At 31.5% G+C, this 19,041-nt stretch overlaps 1 long non-coding RNA gene and 1 pseudogene across 2 annotated transcripts; both read right to left on the reverse strand.

Annotated features, from left to right (window-relative positions):
* Nucleotides 1–436: 436 nt before the first annotated feature.
* Nucleotides 437–728, reverse strand: LOC146896913 (uncharacterized). The gene is made up of 2 exons (XR_015024154.1): nucleotides 648–728; nucleotides 437–506 (listed from the first exon to the last, which is right to left on the reverse strand). It is a non-coding gene; the product is annotated as an uncharacterized LOC146896913 (long non-coding RNA).
* A 6,670-nt stretch (nucleotides 729–7,398) lies between these two features.
* On the reverse strand, nucleotides 7,399–19,002 carry LOC146896914 (putative LRR receptor-like serine/threonine-protein kinase At1g05700; annotated as a pseudogene). The gene is made up of 14 exons (XR_015024150.1): nucleotides 18,860–19,002; nucleotides 18,225–18,771; nucleotides 17,310–17,791; nucleotides 16,908–17,049; nucleotides 16,738–16,809; nucleotides 16,381–16,452; nucleotides 16,216–16,296; nucleotides 15,221–15,363; nucleotides 14,818–15,012; nucleotides 12,143–12,165; nucleotides 11,786–11,912; nucleotides 11,467–11,529; nucleotides 11,202–11,391; nucleotides 7,399–8,016 (listed from the first exon to the last, which is right to left on the reverse strand). The product of XR_015024150.1 is annotated as a putative LRR receptor-like serine/threonine-protein kinase At1g05700 (transcript).
* Nucleotides 19,003–19,041: the final 39 nt, after the last annotated feature.

Below are 19,041 nucleotides of genomic sequence, written 5' to 3' on the forward strand. Positions count from 1 at the left end.
AAAAAATCAAAATATTAAAATTTAATAATTAAAATAATTTTAAAAGCATTTTATTTGTTTTGAAAAAGTAGTTAAAGAACGTTTTTAAATTGTTTTTTTAATTTAATTGTTATAGAAAAAGTAGTAACTTATTGTTTGTTTACGCATGAAATTTCTTTAAGAGCGTAATTTCTTTGCGCGCCTAAGATCTGCATTCAATGTACTCAAATGAATATTTATGCCAAATCTGTAATTTGTTAAATAGATAATACTTATCAATACAAAAAGCCTCTGTCAAAAAAAAAAATCAATACAAAAAGCCATTTCCTACCTATCCGTGGATGTGTAACTAAAAGAATATAAGAAGTATCTAAGCATTTAGGGAACTCTTTGTTAAAAGCTAGCTATTATCAAGGGAAAAGAACCATGTAGAAAATTATCCGATTCTACAAGCATATTTAGAATATCAGCATATATTTCTTAAATTGTGGAGAACACATAATCAAAAACCATGTAGGAGCCTTGTTCTGAAAAACATATCATCAAAAAACAACATTAAAACCAAAATGTGATATAGCATTTCAATTTTCTTGAACCTCTCTCTGAACTCATATCTAAAAATCAACACAAAAAACATGTAAGAGCAATATATAAAAACAGTTGAATACATGTTATCTTTATGAAAATTGAACTGAACAACAAGCATGTATAGGCATAAGGCTCGCCTTTCCATAGTGCTCCTTTCCGGCGCGGCATAGGCATTTTCCGGCGCGGTGGTCACTGATAAAAATGCTCCGATCAAGAAATAAGTTTAGGGGTTTTGTAGTGGACATCACAAGAAAGAAGATGGTGTGTTTAGTTTTTCAAATGGTGGCTCACCAAAAGTAAGAGAGAGGGTGGTGGTTGGGGTTATTGAAACCTCATGGATCTGAAAATAAATTGGTGGTTCTTTGTAGAGGAAGAAAAGAGGAATTTAATGGTGGTTTTATTTTTGTGTGGGGTGGTCAAAGTTGACCTAAAAAAAGACACGGATTATGTGAGGGGTTGCCCCTGGCAAATTAGCCAGGAGTTTTCTCTGGCATTGCTCCTGGCAAATTTGCCAGGAGTTCATGCTCCTGGCATAGTTCCCTGGCTAATTGCATTATTTCTTGTAGTGAAATAATCGGTTTGTGTGGTGAGAATTGTCGTTCACTTATAAACATATGTTCATTTTAATGTGAGACTTTTTAACACTCCCGCTTACACCCAACAATATTAAACTTGCTGCGTGGATATAAATAATGGGTTGCTTATGATAGGAGGTGGTCCAACATATCTTGAAAATGTTATGATATCATCACAAAAATTATGGTTGAGTTAACACAACACCACAAACTGGCTTATGAAGTGATGCTTTCTTCCACTTATATAAACACATGTTCAAATCATATTTTAACTGATGTTGAACTCTTTAACATTTTATTAGAGTATGTAGATGTGGAGTTGATAGTTTCAAAATAAGTTTTAGAGTTTGTATTCCTCAACAAAAACAGTTTTAGAGTTTGTAAAGCAATCATATTGGACCTTGAATATTAAAAATAGTATTTTATAATCCAATCCCAAATAAAAATAATAATTGTTGAAATGAAGTATGTCAAGTCTGAAGGAACCTAGGGGTATGCTTATGAACTTTTTTGATTCTAAACTGTTATGGTAGACTAGAGGATATGGTGTGATTGTATTTTGCTGCTCTTGATTTATGCTAGGAATTATAATATGATCTAACTAAAATCTCTCACGATTTCAAGATGTACAAGAGACTAGTGCCTCCATGGGGATGACAAATTCCATATATTAAAAATCTCTTGTATTATACTCTGAAATTCCCCATTTGTTGAGCGTGTAGCAAGGTTAAAGCATAATGGAATGAATTGGGTGAAATTGACTCCGTCAACCAAGTCAATTAGCAGGAGTTAGCGACAACATTTATACTACTAACCATCTAAAAAACATTTATACTACTAATAAAAATGATATACATATAATTATTTTGGTGTTCAATATATCATAACTAATATACTCCATCCGTTTCAAAATGAGTGTCGCTTTAGCCATTTGCACACAGATTAAGGAATGATATGAAATAATCATCAGACATAACACTTTTACTAAACTGTCCTTACTTTATAAGAAAAAGACAAATTTAAAGTTGCATTGAAAATTGTGTGAGAGAAAAGTTGGAGAGGGTAAAGTTGGAAGAAAAAAATTAAAGTTGTATTGGAAATGTAAAGTGACATTCATTTTGAAACAAATTTTTTTAGCTAAAGTGACCCTCATTTTGAAACGGAAGGAGTACTAAAAAGGAGAAACAACATCATCTTAAAAAAAAAAAATTGGAACAATTCGAACTTTAAAGGAGGTATATACTAAATTTATAACGATATGATAATATAGATATATTACATTGAATTGTGGATATAGACAAACATGTTAATGTTGGTCTAGTCTTTTTGCTTGTTTTCATATAAGAATCTTTCTTTCATTGTTTGTTTGATTCAGAAGACTGCATAGATAATTCCAAATAACTAAGTCGTTGGATGAAATGAGATGTGAAATATCTGTCAAATTTTCCAAGTCTTGAAACTAATTAACAAGCAATGAATAATTAATAAGAATAAAAAAGGTGTAGAGTTGCAAGTGAGGAATTTGAATGCTATAATACAGGAAATAAGTTATTTTAACAACTATTTTCCTGACAACTTACGAGACAATCAAAGTTATACAAGAAAATATAGGTATTGACACAAAAATTAAAAGCAATAGAGAGAGTAAAAATATAATGAGAATATGAGAAAGAATTATCTTAAAAGTTGTTACAATATAGTTGTACAAATATTGAGCGATGGTCAAATTAAAAGGATATGAGGAATAGATCAGTTTCAAGTCACAGATTCCTCCAATTATTATTACAAAAGAAGCAATTCTTACATGATTGAAACCCTAAATAAAAATTATTTGGACGCAAATAAAAATATTAAAAAATGCATCTACAAGAATTTATTAGATATACGCTAGTGAAATACATTAGATAGAGATATATATATGGCTTGGTTAGGAGAATTTCCATGGGAAAATAGCGTGGTCCAAATTTGAGCTTGTGAGGGAGGGCAAAGCTAAGTAATGTTGACGAAATGGGGGTGATGCTAAGTCTGTCAATTAATTTGGTCTTTAACATCATTCTGGTTAGGATTCTCATCGACATTTTATGGCACTTTATCGAATCATCTTTCTCAATTTTGTAGTTTAAGGGATTTCTTGAAACACGTTCGATTGGTTTTTTCATATTATTTGACTATCAGTTGTGTGTGTTATTTGGAAAGAGAGAAATAAACACATTTTTCTAGAATAAAGAGGATCACTTGAAATCTTAAAATGAAAAAGTTAAGCTTCAGTCTTTTTAGTAGTTGAAATCGAAATACGTTGTATTTAATTTCGACTATCACTATTGGAGACTCAACCTTATTCCTTGTCTGACAGTTGTAACTTAGCTTGTTTCTCTTTATCTTTTCCGACTTTGTTGTGTTAAGTAATTGTTTGACTATCTTGTAGTCATTTTCTAACACATCTTGTGATGGAAGGACTTGTTCAGTTTGATAATTTATTTCATTTTAGCCTTTTTTAAAAAAAAATCAAACAACTTGGGTGGAATATGTGAGTGGGAAAATCCATAAACTCGATGTTTAATTTTTGGATTAATATGTGATGTTTAATTCACTTGTGTGGTTATTCTAAGCCCAATTTAGAAAAAATTGATAAATCTTATAGTCGTACATTCTTTTAGAGGATGCTTTTGTAGAGAATGATAACTCTTTCTTCGTAGAGAATTATTAACATTGATATCTATTAACATTAACATTATCAGTGTTAATAATTGAGATGTTTCTAATTTTAAGAGTGTTATATCAGAATAGATTAGATTTGAAGAATTTCTCCAAATCCTCTAAATTCCCTCCTCCAATGCTATCTTTGAGTTCTTCCAAATTATGAACAAAAATAAACCTCTCAAAGTCGTCTTTTCTTTCTACTTCATCCTTCCTTATTTTAAAAGTCGTTTTCTCCCCTCCTAAACTTCTAAACACACCCCTAGGTCTCGTATGAAGAATTTGGACTGAAAAAAAAAATGAAAATTTACACACAAAAGTACAACTGCCAAAGAGAAAACATATCTGCACTAGAGGAATCTAAATCTCCCCCGTCACTAATCTCTTGTTGTTGACCCTTTAAATCCTTTACAATCCCATCAATAGTACCTACCAATTCTGCTCATCTAACGAAAGTATGTGTGATGGTTTTAAAATGCGGGGAGGTTAGTGTAATTTAAAAACTAGTGGGATGTTTGTGTAATGCAAAATGTTTATTTCAGTCATCTTCTGTTGATACAAGGGAGGCATATATATAGTCAATCTCAAACACTAAAGTAAACACAGAAGGTTAGATTACTTGCATTTCAAGTAATCCCTTTAAACTACCATAAAACTACTAAGACTAATTCTAATTAAACTCTAATTAGCCTAACTGTTTGTGTTGATTAAGAAAATCTTAGAGGAGGTCAATGTAATTTGCCCAAATAAAAAATAAAACTTGTAGGAATCGATGCCATATTTGAAAAAGAAGAGAACGCGGTTTCATGCCTTCACATGTTGAGTTTGATAATGAATCAAAAATATTAAATGTAAATTGGTATTGTGATTTTGTTATTAGTTTATTTACTTGTTAGATCTGTAAATGGATTTAAAATTGTGTCTGGTATTATAATTGGTTTATGTCTAGATATCTATAAGTCATCATGGTATGAATGATGACATACACTCTTTGACAGTGTCAAATAATAGAGGGCCCGTTTGTTTCAGATTTTTTTCAAAAAAAATCTATTTTTTCCCTTAAAAAATCACTTTTTTCATTTTTAAGTGTTTGTTTAGGATTTTTAGAAAAATCATTTTATCAAAAAAATCTATTTTGACCCTAAAATGAAAAGCTATTAGGATTAGCTTTTTTCAAAATCTATTTTTTTCAACAACAAGGAGATAACACATGTGCATGTTAGAACTCATTTTTTTAACAAAATGGATTTTTATGGATAGTAGGCAAACACAAATAACTTCAGATTTTTTTTTTTTAAATCTCTAAAAAAAATCTCTAGATTCTTTTGACACAAAATCTATTTTTTTTAAAGCTGAAACAAACGCACCCAGAATCATGTTGAGAAAAAACATGCAGTAGCAAAATTAGAATCCAAAAACAGTTCCCTCCAAATTGTAACTAACCAGGATTTAAGGTTTGTATGCACTAGGTTCTACTTTTCATTTCTTGCATCCCATTATCTCCTATGTTAATTTTGTAGTGCATCAGTAGTTGAAGAAATAATAATAATCCAATTCACTCCTTCCATTGGTTAATTCTTTTATATTTAGTATGGAAGAACACGTTTTAGGGTTCTGACAAATACAAACCCTCCTAACTATCATGCTTAGGCATTATCCATCCATTGAGCTCTTTGTGGCAAAAACAAGCTCGATTTTGTCGATGACACTATTAAAATTCCTAATAAGTTTGATCCTAGTTACTAAGCTTGGAGTCAAGAAGCATTTTAGTTCACTCATGGTTTATGAACTCAATTGCTGAATCAATTGGTCAAAGTATTGTGTAATCGGAAAATGCAGTCAATGCGTGAAACGATTTACGTGGACAATTTTCTTAGGGGGACTTGATCAGCATTTCAGATTACATAATGAAACTTACTCTCTAAGGCAAAGTACTCAATCCATTACTGAATTTTATTCCGAATTGAAAATTTATATGCCAATTCCTTGTAGTGCCTGTTTGATTATGTGTTCTTGCGTAGGCATACGCAACACTATGCGGCATCACCCGTTGTGGAAGAACTGGTCATATCATTGAGCAATGTTTTATAAAACGTGGAATTCCTCCACATATGCAGAGAAATAATTGTACTTCTAATTTCGCTGTTATTAATGGATCTAAATTTGTTGAGCAAAACTCAATCGAAGATGATTCGAAGTCCACTCCTCCCACATTTAATATTAAACAATATGAGAATTTAATTTATCCAATTCGAAGTTCTACCATCCTATCACCTGTATCTTCCTCGTCTGGTCAGGCAAAACTTTGGTCATACATTGTTGGTCCTTCCTTTTTTAGGAAAGATAGAACAGGTAATTTTTACTCTACCTCCTCTTTTCATGTTTGCACTCTTGGTACATGGATCATTGATTCTAGAGCTAGTGACCGCATATGTTCTTCTTTATTTAATTCATGTCAATTAGCTAATGTTTTGCATATTTCTGAATTTTCCTTTAAACTTTTATCAGCACCAAAATTGTGTAAGGATTTACACTGCACAGTTTGTTTCACTAACTCTAAATGTGTCACTTAGGATGCGAGCAGCAAGCCCTATGGCATTTTAGGTTAGGAAATATGTCTATTTTACATTCACTACTCCCTTTTGTTACTTGAGATCACCATGCTACTTGTAAGTCAACACATAATTAGTAAAACTAGAATTAGACCCGCGCGTTGCGCGGATGTGTTGAATTTTATCTTTGGGGAGATAATGAGAATTTATCTTTCACTTTTAAATTGTACGATACATATCATTTTTTTTTTTTTGTGATATTGAAGACTATGGATTACTCATACTCTTAAAATATATGATTTTGTTATAAGAAAAATTATGATATGATTGGTATTTCATTGAATCTTGTGGACAAACAACGAAAATTTTGAATTTATGATTATGAATTTCGTTTGTGATATTGAAAAGTATGATTTTTTCATACTGGTAAAAGATATCATTTAATTTGAGTTTTAGGAAAAATTATGTTAGGATCGATATTTTATTGAGTCTGGTGGACAAACACCAAAATTTTTGAAAAATTGTGATTTACGTTTAGAAATGTCCATTTTTTTGAATCATGTGATCAAAGCGAAAGGCAATTTTATCTTAGATTCAAAAGTAATTTTATTTTGATAAATATGATATCCTCTGCGCCCAACTACAGAGACTAATCTTTCGTCCCCGTGAGCTTAGCTCAGTTGGTAAGGACAATGCATAATATATGCAATGTCTACGGATCGAACCCCAGACACCACAAAAAAAGAGATTAATCTTTCAAACTAGGTAGTAGGTAATCATAATAAGTGGCAAAGCTAAAGCCATAAAGAGATTCGAGCATAAAAAAAAATTGATTATGTACAACTTTTTATTTTATTTGAATAAATGTACAAGTTGTAATTGAAAATAAATATTTAGGTTCAGTTTTATAAGCCAAAAAATATTAAAATTAAAACATTTGCAAGTTGTGTAAGCATAATTTCTTTTACTATTGTCAAATGTAAGCAACTAAACATGAGCGGAGGAAGGATCTAAAAATTGTCTGAATCACATTATAACTTTGATTAAATCTGCAGAGAACAATCGCATGATTCAGCCAAGGACAAATGTAACTTGGAACAAATATTTAAAAGAACATAAAAGGCCATTATACCCAAAAACACAATATGTGTAGTGCATACGCAGATTTCTCTTACCCCTTCGAGCTGCACTAGTACTGAATATCATCATAAGTGGTGGTTACCTAGCTAAAATAGCAGTTTCTGATACAGTAGCAACAGAAACCAATTCACCTCTAGCACTCGTGCTTCCGTTATTTCTTTGAACCATCTCCAAAGATAGACATTCCTTTAGCTCTACTAATATTTGACTCATGTCTGGCCTTTCAACTGAATTTGGTGAAGTGCATGACTTGGCAATCTCTACAGTTTTCCATGCTGAATTGATGCTAAATTCACCCTGCAACCTTGAATCAACAACATTTTGAATATTTCCTCCTTCAACTATGGGAATAACCCATTGCAGTATGTGAAGGTATTCATCAGATACTCTCGCTATTGCTTTTTTTCCAGTGATCAACTCAAATAGAATAATTCCAAAGCTGTAGATATCATTTTTTTTTATTTGTCTTTCTTGTTCTTTGATATCTATTAAGAAAATCAACAAATAAACTACATTAGAAATATTGATAACATTGTTTAAATTAGTACCTCAAAAGTTTTATTCAGAGCATTGATAATCTTATCTCAACTTTCCTAAAGCAACCGGGAGACTAGTGTCTGAGAAACCTATTACAAGCAAAAATGATTTTTGCTCTAGTATAATTGATTTTATGATTTTGCTAGTTCTCCTGTTTGGGTGCATCTCCTGGTTTTCTCTTGTTTAATTGGTTTCAGGTCATAATCATGTTGTAGCAATCTAATAATCAGTACACTATTAAATTTGTTTTTGGGTTGGATGATTTTGGGGTTTTGTTCCTAGTATTCCTCATGTTCAACTAGCTAGTGTTGGATGATCATGATAGATTGTTAGATGATTTTTTTTGTTTGTTTTAGTTTTCGCTCTTGTTTCACTCTGGAAGAGATCATTTAGTTTTGTTATTGCTTAGCTTGAGTACTTTTTTTCCTCATATTTGTATATATGGTTGTACTCTTTTATGAGATCTATCCTTTTCGTGTATATATATGCTGTCCATAAAAACAACACTATTAAATTGCTACTGGTATAGTGGTATATATGTCAAGTGTGGTTTATGTAAGTCTCATGTAGGCAGAAAAGTGAATGTCGAGTAACATATAATGAGAGGACGTATATACTCAATGCTTTTATATTTGACAAAATTACACGTGTAGTCCCTTAACTTAATTTTAGATAAAGATTTGGTCTTTTATTATTATTTTTTTAACTCAGTTTAGCCATTTTGATTTGGTGTTGCATATGAATTTTTAAGTTTCAAACCTATAGTTTTATTTTCCTTTCAGCTCTCAATCATCAAAATTATGATTCTTCACGCATGTTTGCATATGAATCATAAATATAAAGCTTTAAAATTCACATGAAAACGATCTAAAAGGGTCAAGATGATGTAAAGAGGGAAATATAAAGCACCACATCATAATCTGAAATTAAGTTAAGGAACAACAAACATAATTTTGCCTTTATGTTTTGATGTATTCTTGAGCTGAGTATTTTTGAAAATTACATGACACAATAATATTGAAATCGAGCTAGTCAATATTGTTGAATTTGTTTTAGGTTTAAATATATATATTTGGTCTAGCAATCTTTTATTCCCTAAAACAAATTTTTTAGTCCTTGCAAATTATCTTTGTTTGATTCAGTTCCCACAAAATTTAATTGTATTGGAAATTGTCTCTCTCCCTCGCTCTCTCTCTGTGTGTCTATATATATATATATATATATATATGGAGTTTGCTACAATAGACCCACTTCATTTTATGAAGGTCTATTTTAGCACTTAACACCTTTTCGTTTGGACCAAAAACCCATATTTTGCTTTTGAAAGAATAAAAGGTCAAGGATAAAATTGTAATTACGCTTTAATGTTTAATGTTTTTGTTTATTTTTTATTTTTTGATTGACAGTTTTTGCCGGTCATTATTACTATTGTTCTCTCTCACCAATTCTTTATCTCTCTCTCAGGAACTGGTTCTTCAAGTTTCTTCAAATTCTTTAAAATTTAAATCACTTGCAGCAATGTTTATAGAAACTACCAATTTATTGTTTTTAACTCGTCTCTCAATTTAATTTTCTTGAATTTAAGAAATATACAACCTGAGTGTTAAGATTAATCACTCATCTCCCTCTAACTTTTACTTCACTGGACAAGGAAGATATCAATGACAAATTCAGCGATACCATAGTGATCAACACCTTGGAGGATTTTGGTTTGGTAGAACTCGCAGGAGGTGGAAGCTGGTAAATGTAGTGGGAAGTGGGAATCCTATATGATAATAAAAAGGGTTGTTTAAATAGTGGGAACAAAACAAGTACATGAATCCAAAACAAACCCAATCTGATACCACACAATTGCCGCATACTATTTTAAGAAATTGGAAAACATTAGATAAAAAGGAACTCAAGAAAATGTGCAAGAGAGAGGAACACAGTAACGAAGAAGAAAACCAAGAGACTGAGACGATGCAAAAACTGGGACCCATCATAGTTAAATTACCACTTTATCCTTTGGATTTGACTTCTTTTTAAAATTAAAAAGTGGGTTTTTGGTCCAAGTGAAAAGTGCTGAGTGCTACAATAGACCTTCATAAAATGAAGTGGGTCTATTGTAGCAAACCCCTATATATATATATATAGGGGAATGCTACAACACACCCACTCACTTTTGTGAAGGTGTGTTTTAGCATTGAACACCTTTCATGTTTGGACAAAAAACACCAAATTTTGCTTTTTAAAAATAGATAAGCTGGAGGACAATTATGTAATTCAACAATTTAATTTATTTAATCCACCCAAATTACTTTACACTATTACAAAAATCCATTCTCTTTCTCTTGTAGGTTCTGCAACCAATATATGCTTCCTGGAATTAACAATTAAAAGCATATTGCTTCTCCACGTTAAAATCAAAATCAAAAGAAATAATTAACATAACAAAAAAACTCTTGAATGTCTGATTAAATCTACCACCACGCTGCAACTCACTTGACGCAGTCATATTCCACTGGCATGCAGGAAGGCAACGGAATTGAGGAATGAGATTGAGAAGAGAGAAGGGAACACAAATAGTAGCAAGAACCCACAAGAGAGTCTGAGTTGAAAATTAAAAAAAATAAGAATGAATTTGTAATGGTGTGTGGTGTAAAATGTAAATCCTAAAAAAAAAAAAAAAAAGGTTGAACTGTTAAGTAGATGAGTGGAGAAGATGAGTAGAAAAAATTAAAATTAAACTATTGAATTACATAATTGCCCTTCAACTTATTTGCTTTTAAATAGGAAAAATAGGGTATTTTTGTCTAAGCATAAAAGGTGTTCAATGCTAAAACACACCTTCACAAAAGTGAGTGGGTGTGTTGTAGCATTCCCCATATATATATATATATATATATATATATATATATATATATATATATATATATATCGCAACATATTATTGGGACCAATTCCGGTATGAAATTTTTTACAAGAATTAAAACAAAATAATGGAGACAAAAAAAAAATTGGGTATATTGGCAACCAATAAAATCAAAATAATATTTTTACTAGGACTAGAAGCAAAAAATTGTATATTTGCATGAATCAAATACATATTTAATATTTAAACATTTGTTTTGCATTGGCATTTGGCACTTACTCAGGATCAATATAACCTCGTGTACCAGCAGGACGAGTGGATATATGAGAATCAACATCGTTAGCAAAAGCTCTACTTAAGCCAAAATCAGCTATTTTGGCCTGCATATTTTCATCTAATAATATGTTGGAAGGCTTCATATCTCTATGCATAATAGGTAGATTACACCCATTATGAAGATACTCCAATCCTGAAATTCTAACAAATTAGTTCAAAGTAAAGGGTTGAATAAGCAAGAAAAATACCAGAAATTGCACATTATTACCATGTGCTGCATCAACTGCAATTTTGAGTCTCTCATTCCATTTTAAGATATTTATGTTATCATCTGCACGCAAATAGGCAATAGTCTTGAAATTTTGGATAATCACTCTTTAAAATCAAAACATAAAAAAACAATCTTCCAAGTGGATTAAGTTTTACAACTCATTAATAAAAAATTTGGCAAATTACCATTATTTGGTTAAAAATATGACTGAGGGACCAAAAAAAATATATTCAAAAGGAGGGGGGATTTCGTGAGAGAGGAAAAATAAATTGACCAAAATTGCAATTAAACAAACTAAAAACAAGATATAAATTACCAAATAAGTGTTGTTGAAGACTTCCATTTGTCATGTATTCATAAATCAATGCTTTGCTTTCATCTTCATCACAATATCCAATGAGAGAGACCAAATTTCTATGATGAACAATCATTAGAAGTTGCGCCTGCATTTTTTAATCAATGTTATCTCTACCAAAGCTTACTATGGAAAATATTGTAGGATTCTTAATATAAATACTATTACTAAAATCATGATTTTGGATCCATTGTGTTTTGATTACTAATATTGTAGGATTTTTTTTAACAGTAAAATTTATTAATAAACAAATCCATGCACTAGACGAAAAAGGATCGGTAGAGAAAACTAGGGATTAACTTAAATCCATTGACCAACCTCGGATTGAAATTCCTTATAACCTTGTGTAATATCCCTCCATGAAATTTTTTTAAGCCAAGGGCAAAATTGGTATTTGCCAACAAAAATTCATTTTATAAATTATTTCACCACAACATTCTACACAATTCTAATTCCTTCTCTCTCAAAAGTCCAACATAATTTCTTCCCCCTTCTCCCTTTACACCATCGGCCACCATCATCCTTCCTCACCACCATCACAAAAATTTTCATCCTTCATGAAATCATCCAAATTTAACCATAAATAGGTCCCTTGTGGTGCTACTATAAGAGTTTAGCAAGCAAAATTCATCCTTCCCCTCCAATAGAAGTAAACCGCCCTTCATTTAAAAAAATTTCCAAATCATCAATTCTCACTCCAATCCATGGGAAATTGTTTGGAAGCTTGATTATAGGAGTAACCATGAAGTATTAAGCCATTGGTACCTTTGGAAGAGACAAGAGCTTGGCTAGAAGTTTGGAACTTGAGAAGGTGCCACAAAGTGTTCAAGAGGAACCTCCACAAGATTGTGAGTCCTTTATAGTTATAACTCTTCCTTTTGGGTAGTTGAATTATGCTATATGACATGCTAACATGTGACATAGAATAATTGTGACATAGTTAGTGTAGTTATGTCATAAGCTAGGTACCCTCACTTGTTGTCCTAAATGACTCTTTTATGTTGGTGATTATGATGATGAATTGTTGATGATGAATTTAGAATGGTAATTGTTGATATAAGTGATTACACTTGAATTCATGATTTTGAGACGAAATTCGTATGGTTTTCACTGGCTTGTACATACTGCTGTATGATCCATAATCGGGTAATAATTGGATTTTTGGATTCCTCATTCAATTGCCTACAGTTTGGACACAAATTTCGTATGATTCGGATTAGAAACGAATTCGGAAAATGCAATTGAAGTTGGTAAAATCCTGCTGGAATTTGGTTACGGGTTTTGGGACAGGGCTCCACTAAAACAGCAAGAACTTTCTCTCTGTAACCTAGAATCAAGTGATTTTTAATGCTATGGTTAGCTAACAAAATTCCGGACGTTTTGACACCAGTTCCATGAATTTTAGACCAGTATTGAAGTCTATAGGTGACTTTGAAGTTTGGGGGCAGAAGTATAAATTGTGCCGAACTATGAATTGTAAGTTGTTTTGATGTTGGCTGAAGAACAGAAGCTTAGCAGTGGAATTAAGGACTGAAGAATGACATAAAAATGGATGCTTAAGCTGTTATAAAGTTGCTAAAAGTGGTTGAGGTGAGTTCCTTTAGTTAGAAAACCCACCTTTGGGTAGTAAATTATATCATTAAGTTGCTAATGTGTGATTATGAATTATTAGAATAAGTTGACATAATTATAGCATGACTATTATGCCATATGAATGGTACATTTGAACAAAATAAATATGAGATAGTAGAATGATTATTTCCGAATTAGGTATCCTTATTAGTGTATTCTGAAATCTCTTTTATGTTAATAAGTATGTTTATGCTAGTATAAATGTTGGAGTGAAATTCTATCAAGACAATTGATGTATATAATTATAGAAATGATTTGAAAGAAAATTTGAAAAGCAGCCTATGAGTAACATGCTCATAGTGAATTATAGAAAATCTCAGAAGAAAAAAAAAATGGAAATGAGTAGAAAAATTGAAATGAGTAACATGCTCATAGAAAAAAAAAAAGAAAATTGAGAAAATCTCCGTTTGCTACAACGAAGAGATAATGTGGTATATATATTTCCGTTCGCCACAATGAAGAGATAATGTGGTATATATCTCCGTTCGCCACAACGAAGAGATAATGTGGTTTATGTACAAATAATGAGAAAATAATTTATATTGATGAGATATTTATATTGAGTTGTATAAATGAGAAAATAATTTATATACTTTATTGATAGTAAATTCATATCATGAGATGCGATGATAAAGTATACGAGAATGTGTCAAAATTTCAGTAGCTTTGTACTTTAGAGAAGTGTAGCAATATTGAAATTTTGTTTGGAATGAATTAGCTACGAAGCAATATTTTATGGGCATTTTACTAATCGTTGGAAATGAGGAATTTTAGTTATGGAACTCCGGCTTGGCTAGCCGAAACTAGTTGTTATCGGAAAGGAACCAGAGACATACTCAAATAAATATGTCAAAGTATAAGCTATACTAGAATACGATAGATTTGATATATGTGTTTGTGATTATTATGTTTATGATTAAAGTATGACTATATTTATTATATGATCAAAATAGTATTTCAGATAGCGATTTTAGTTATCCCTTGATCGCTCAGTTATGCATAATGAAATTGTATACACCCAAAATGGGTTGAGGTTAAAAACAGATGGCGATCCTTAGGTTCTCCAAGGTTGCCTACAACCTAGGATAGATGGAACTCACTGAGACATCTTGTCTCACCCAAATCCCTTTTATTTATTTCAGATGTACAAGTTATTATACGATAGGATGGCTCGTGATGAAGAAGCAGAAGTAGCTGGACAATATAAAGTACACGTCAGTGGTACTATTTATGAGTTAACAGGTGAGAAATTCTATGATTTGTTCAGAGAGTTTTTATTTATTGTAATTTTAATGTACCCGATGCCGAGTTTAACATTCATGCTAGATATCCTAGGAAATTTTCTAGTAGGGGTGTTACACCTTGCTTTGATGATGTTGAAAGAATCTTAACAGCAACTTGAGTGTGGTCTTGTAAAATGCCAACGTAAACTTTTCCAAATCCTCCTTCTCCAATAATTGTTTTGAAGTTATCAGTAATATTGAGAATTTCAGAGTAACTGAATATTTGATGCTTTGATTTCATTGAACCCTTTTTCTTAGAATTTGACCACATAGCTACAGTGATAAAGAAAATTGAATGAAAATATGCAAGGATGATGAAAAAAGTTAAACATGAATGTGGCTATAGAGATTGGAGAGCAAAACCATTTTTATGGCATCTAGGATTAGGTTTCTACAACTAACAATTTGATTGTGACTTCAAAGTAATGTAATGACCATCATTCAATTATAGAGCAAAACTTGATAAGTATTATTGAAGTACCTTTTTGTCTTCTGAATATCCAAAATCCAAGAGAAATCAAAAGGATTGCAATTAATGTTGAAAATGATGCAATAAGTGGTACAAACAAATTCTTCTTTCGGCAGGACTCCGTACTCATACAAAGTTCAGGATTATCATCTACACTGAAAGAAGTCGAAGATGCTATTATTTATCATATCATTGGTGATATTTGCATTATATAATGTTAGATGCAGGCCTTATAATATATAAATTCAGAAAAGAGGCTAAACACTCAAAAAAATAACAGCCAAGTTTAAAATTAGAATAAGGGTCTTTTGATATGCAAATGAATTAGTACAAATTACAATACTCTTAAGTTACAAGATTAATTTATATTTGGTTGTCTTATACTCCCTCGGTCTCATTTTACAAGCACGATTTTGCACACACAAGGGAGATGTTTATAAAAAAGAAACAAACATGTTGATTACTAGATTATTTTTTATTTTGTTTTGCAAACAATGGACAACACAACCAAAGTAATATAAATTTACAGCAATACCCTTTTGATATATAAATAAATAGACTAACCAATTATCTAATTGGTTCATGGAATTGTATGGATGGGGTCATTTTAATCCTTGACATTTACAAATAGTCAAAAATATCCTAAATTTGTGACCATTATACTACATAGGCTGACATGTTAAGTGCCTATGTGGCAATCCACATACGCTGACATGTAAGTGACACTGCCATACGATAAAAGCTTTTCATACCGTTCTGTCATATGTTGTGATGTTCTGTGTTGCGTTGTTCTATCCAATACTTATCTTTTAACAGATTAAATGCACCCATGGTTAAATAACTAGCTAGTTTCAACATAGCGAAGGTGGTAGCTTGATACACAAGAGGCCATATAAATAAGCTGTATATCTTGACATGATGGATGAGGATCTACATTTACGTTTGCAGATATATGGTAGACAAGTTATAGAAATTGACATACTCGTAGCTTTGAGTATAGAGAATACCTCAATGACAATGAACCATTTTTTGATCTATCAAGGAGTCCAGTTGGAACTATCCCTTTAAGTTGATTCTTTCCTACGTTTCTTCAAACACAAAACAAATAAATATGACAACTTACATTTTATCTAATAATCAATGAAATTGCATTTTGATACAATGGGACTTACAAGATATTTAATGACTGCAGTTGCATCAAAAAATCAGGTAAGGAACCGTTTAAACTATTGTTTGATAAATCCCTGAAAGGAAACAATTGAAATGCAGAGTGACAATTTTGAATCTGCAATAAATAGAGAACGATAATCTGATTGAATGAATATCCTAGAATAGCTAGATTTATCCTAGAAACAGCCTCCCCTATCAGGTGTAATGCCTTGTCTATACTTTGGTATATATTTGAGATTTTAAAAAATTTGAATAATAATATGATAGATAATCACATAATATTTCAATCACACTTAATTTAATAGAGAAAAGAAAAACAACTTCTTCCCTCAATTCCAAAATCCACCATTTGAACTTACAAGTATTGTAACATAGTGAGCTTTGAAATGAAAGATGATATCTCCCCTGTCAATCCAGATGAAGACAAATTCCTAGTTGGGTTCCATTTCCAAATATAGTTTCTGTTAGAGGAGGATAATTGAGGTTCTTGAATTTATGCAATGGTTTGTTTAAGGGATTGTAAACTTACAAAGATATGATTCTTGGGATGTCATAGCGATTATCCGTACTACAGTTTAGGCCTTCCCACATGTATGCTTTAGGGAAACATGGATCTCCTTGCCAATTTCTTGCCACCCGATAAGCATTCTTGATGTTTGTGATAGTATCAACTAGTATTTCGTATTCAAGAAAACAATTCAAACAGATTTCAAGCCAATTTGCACATAGTTTACACTTTACATTTACACCACAGATAACACTAAAAAATCATATACTATCTTCGTCCTTAAATATAGGATATTGTTGATAAAATCACGAGAATTAAGAAAATTTGATGACTATTAGTATTGTCTTGCAAATTTATATGGGGGGCCTAAATTTAAAGACAGAGCAGGTAGTATGTTTTTCAAAAAACTAAAGACTATCTTACTTTCAGCTTGTGGAGTAAGAAGTTCTGGAAAGTCTTTTACTTTATAAAACTCAAAGGCATTGAGGATGGGTGGAAGGGTTGAATTCTCTGTTTTGAAAAGGGAAACTTGATACCTTGTGGCTCCAAAAAAAGATATATGGCTAAATATGGTGTGTGCTTTCTGGTACGTAGGTACGAAAGTTCCAGACCATAACTCATCATTCACTGTGATATTGAAGGCTCTAGTTTCATTTTCTGCCAGCTCTTCAACCTCATTAAAGTGCATGTAGAGGTAGTATTGATCATTTACACTATCTGCATCCCAATGAAATTGTAAAGGGGCACTGGCATTTACTGGTGTAACTGCAGTGCTCATCACAATTGCAGGTTGATTAAAAGGAGTCCGATCTAGATCATCATTGTTAAGTGAGGTGCTTAATCGTCTCCAATCACTGGATAATTCACTAGGCGACCACATACGATCATGAACATCATCTCTGTACCTGTTGTTTATACATAACCAAAAATATTGTCAATAATTGACATTGATGTTACTCCCTCTGTCCCTAATTATAAACATTCATTGAGAAAAAGTTTTGTCCTTAAATATTATCCCTTATACAAATTACTAGTTGAATTTATTATTTTTTTCTTAAACATAAATCTAATTACTACTAATTTGTCTTAAAATATGAAAAGTCAAATTTAATACACATAAAATAAAAGACAATATAATTAGTAATATTCACACATAAAATAGACACATATTGATTGCACTAACAATTTTTCTTAAGAAATATGAAAAATGATATATATATATATATATATATATATATATATATATATATATATGGACGGAGAGAGTAATTATTTAAATGAATATTAATGTGCTACTACGTACCAGCTAGATGACTACATGCAATGTATTCTTCTTACCTGTAACCTTTGCCGGTGGTGGAACCTAAATCAAATCGCTCCACGAGTGATAATACTGAATAAGGTGAGTACGTGAAATAATTAGAATTGTTCAAAGTCCTCAATTCTATAACTGAAATGAATGGAGTTCCATTTCCAGTGTTAACAAGACATGGTTCTATGTAATCTTCTGATGGAGTGTATATAATCTCCTTGATTGTGATGTGTGATGCATTAGATAACAACTTCACTGTATCCCACACATTAGCTCTAAGATGAAGATCAAATTGTGGTGGATCATTTAGATTATCATAGTTTCCATAATAGAAAGTAGCTCTGATTAAATATTGAATATCACTTGTAACATTTATTCTGTAACAGTTTCTCACTCCACTTGGAAAACTCCTTACAAAATTTAGTTGCTGTTGATGAGTAATATTCTCTGTAGGTGCTACATTCTTACTTACACCTGCATCTATGAATTCGGCATCTGATGTGTAATTTATGCCTGTGATCTTATCAGTATAGTTTGAATTTTCAGGTAGGCCACAATCTAAGCTAATGAATCCTGAGAAGAGATATATGTAGGAACAAAGAAAACTTCAGCTATAATATTAATAAGTAGTAACAACTATATACAAATTAATAAACCAAACCTGATTGATCCTGAGCTTGTATCAAAACCAAAATAGTAAGGACACTAAGCAATACTGAAAGACAATGCAGTAACATTCTCATCATTGTTTGCTTCATTAATGAATGATGAGTGCTAATGCTATACAAGGAAGCATTTATACTGCTAGAGAGTTGCATTTGTTTTAATTTATGTACATAAAAC

This window comes from Medicago sativa, chromosome 8 (assembly GCF_051527215.1).
Source record: "Medicago sativa cultivar Bolivia chromosome 8, Bolivia_mono, whole genome shotgun sequence".
Taxonomy (NCBI): domain Eukaryota; kingdom Viridiplantae; phylum Streptophyta; class Magnoliopsida; order Fabales; family Fabaceae; genus Medicago; species Medicago sativa.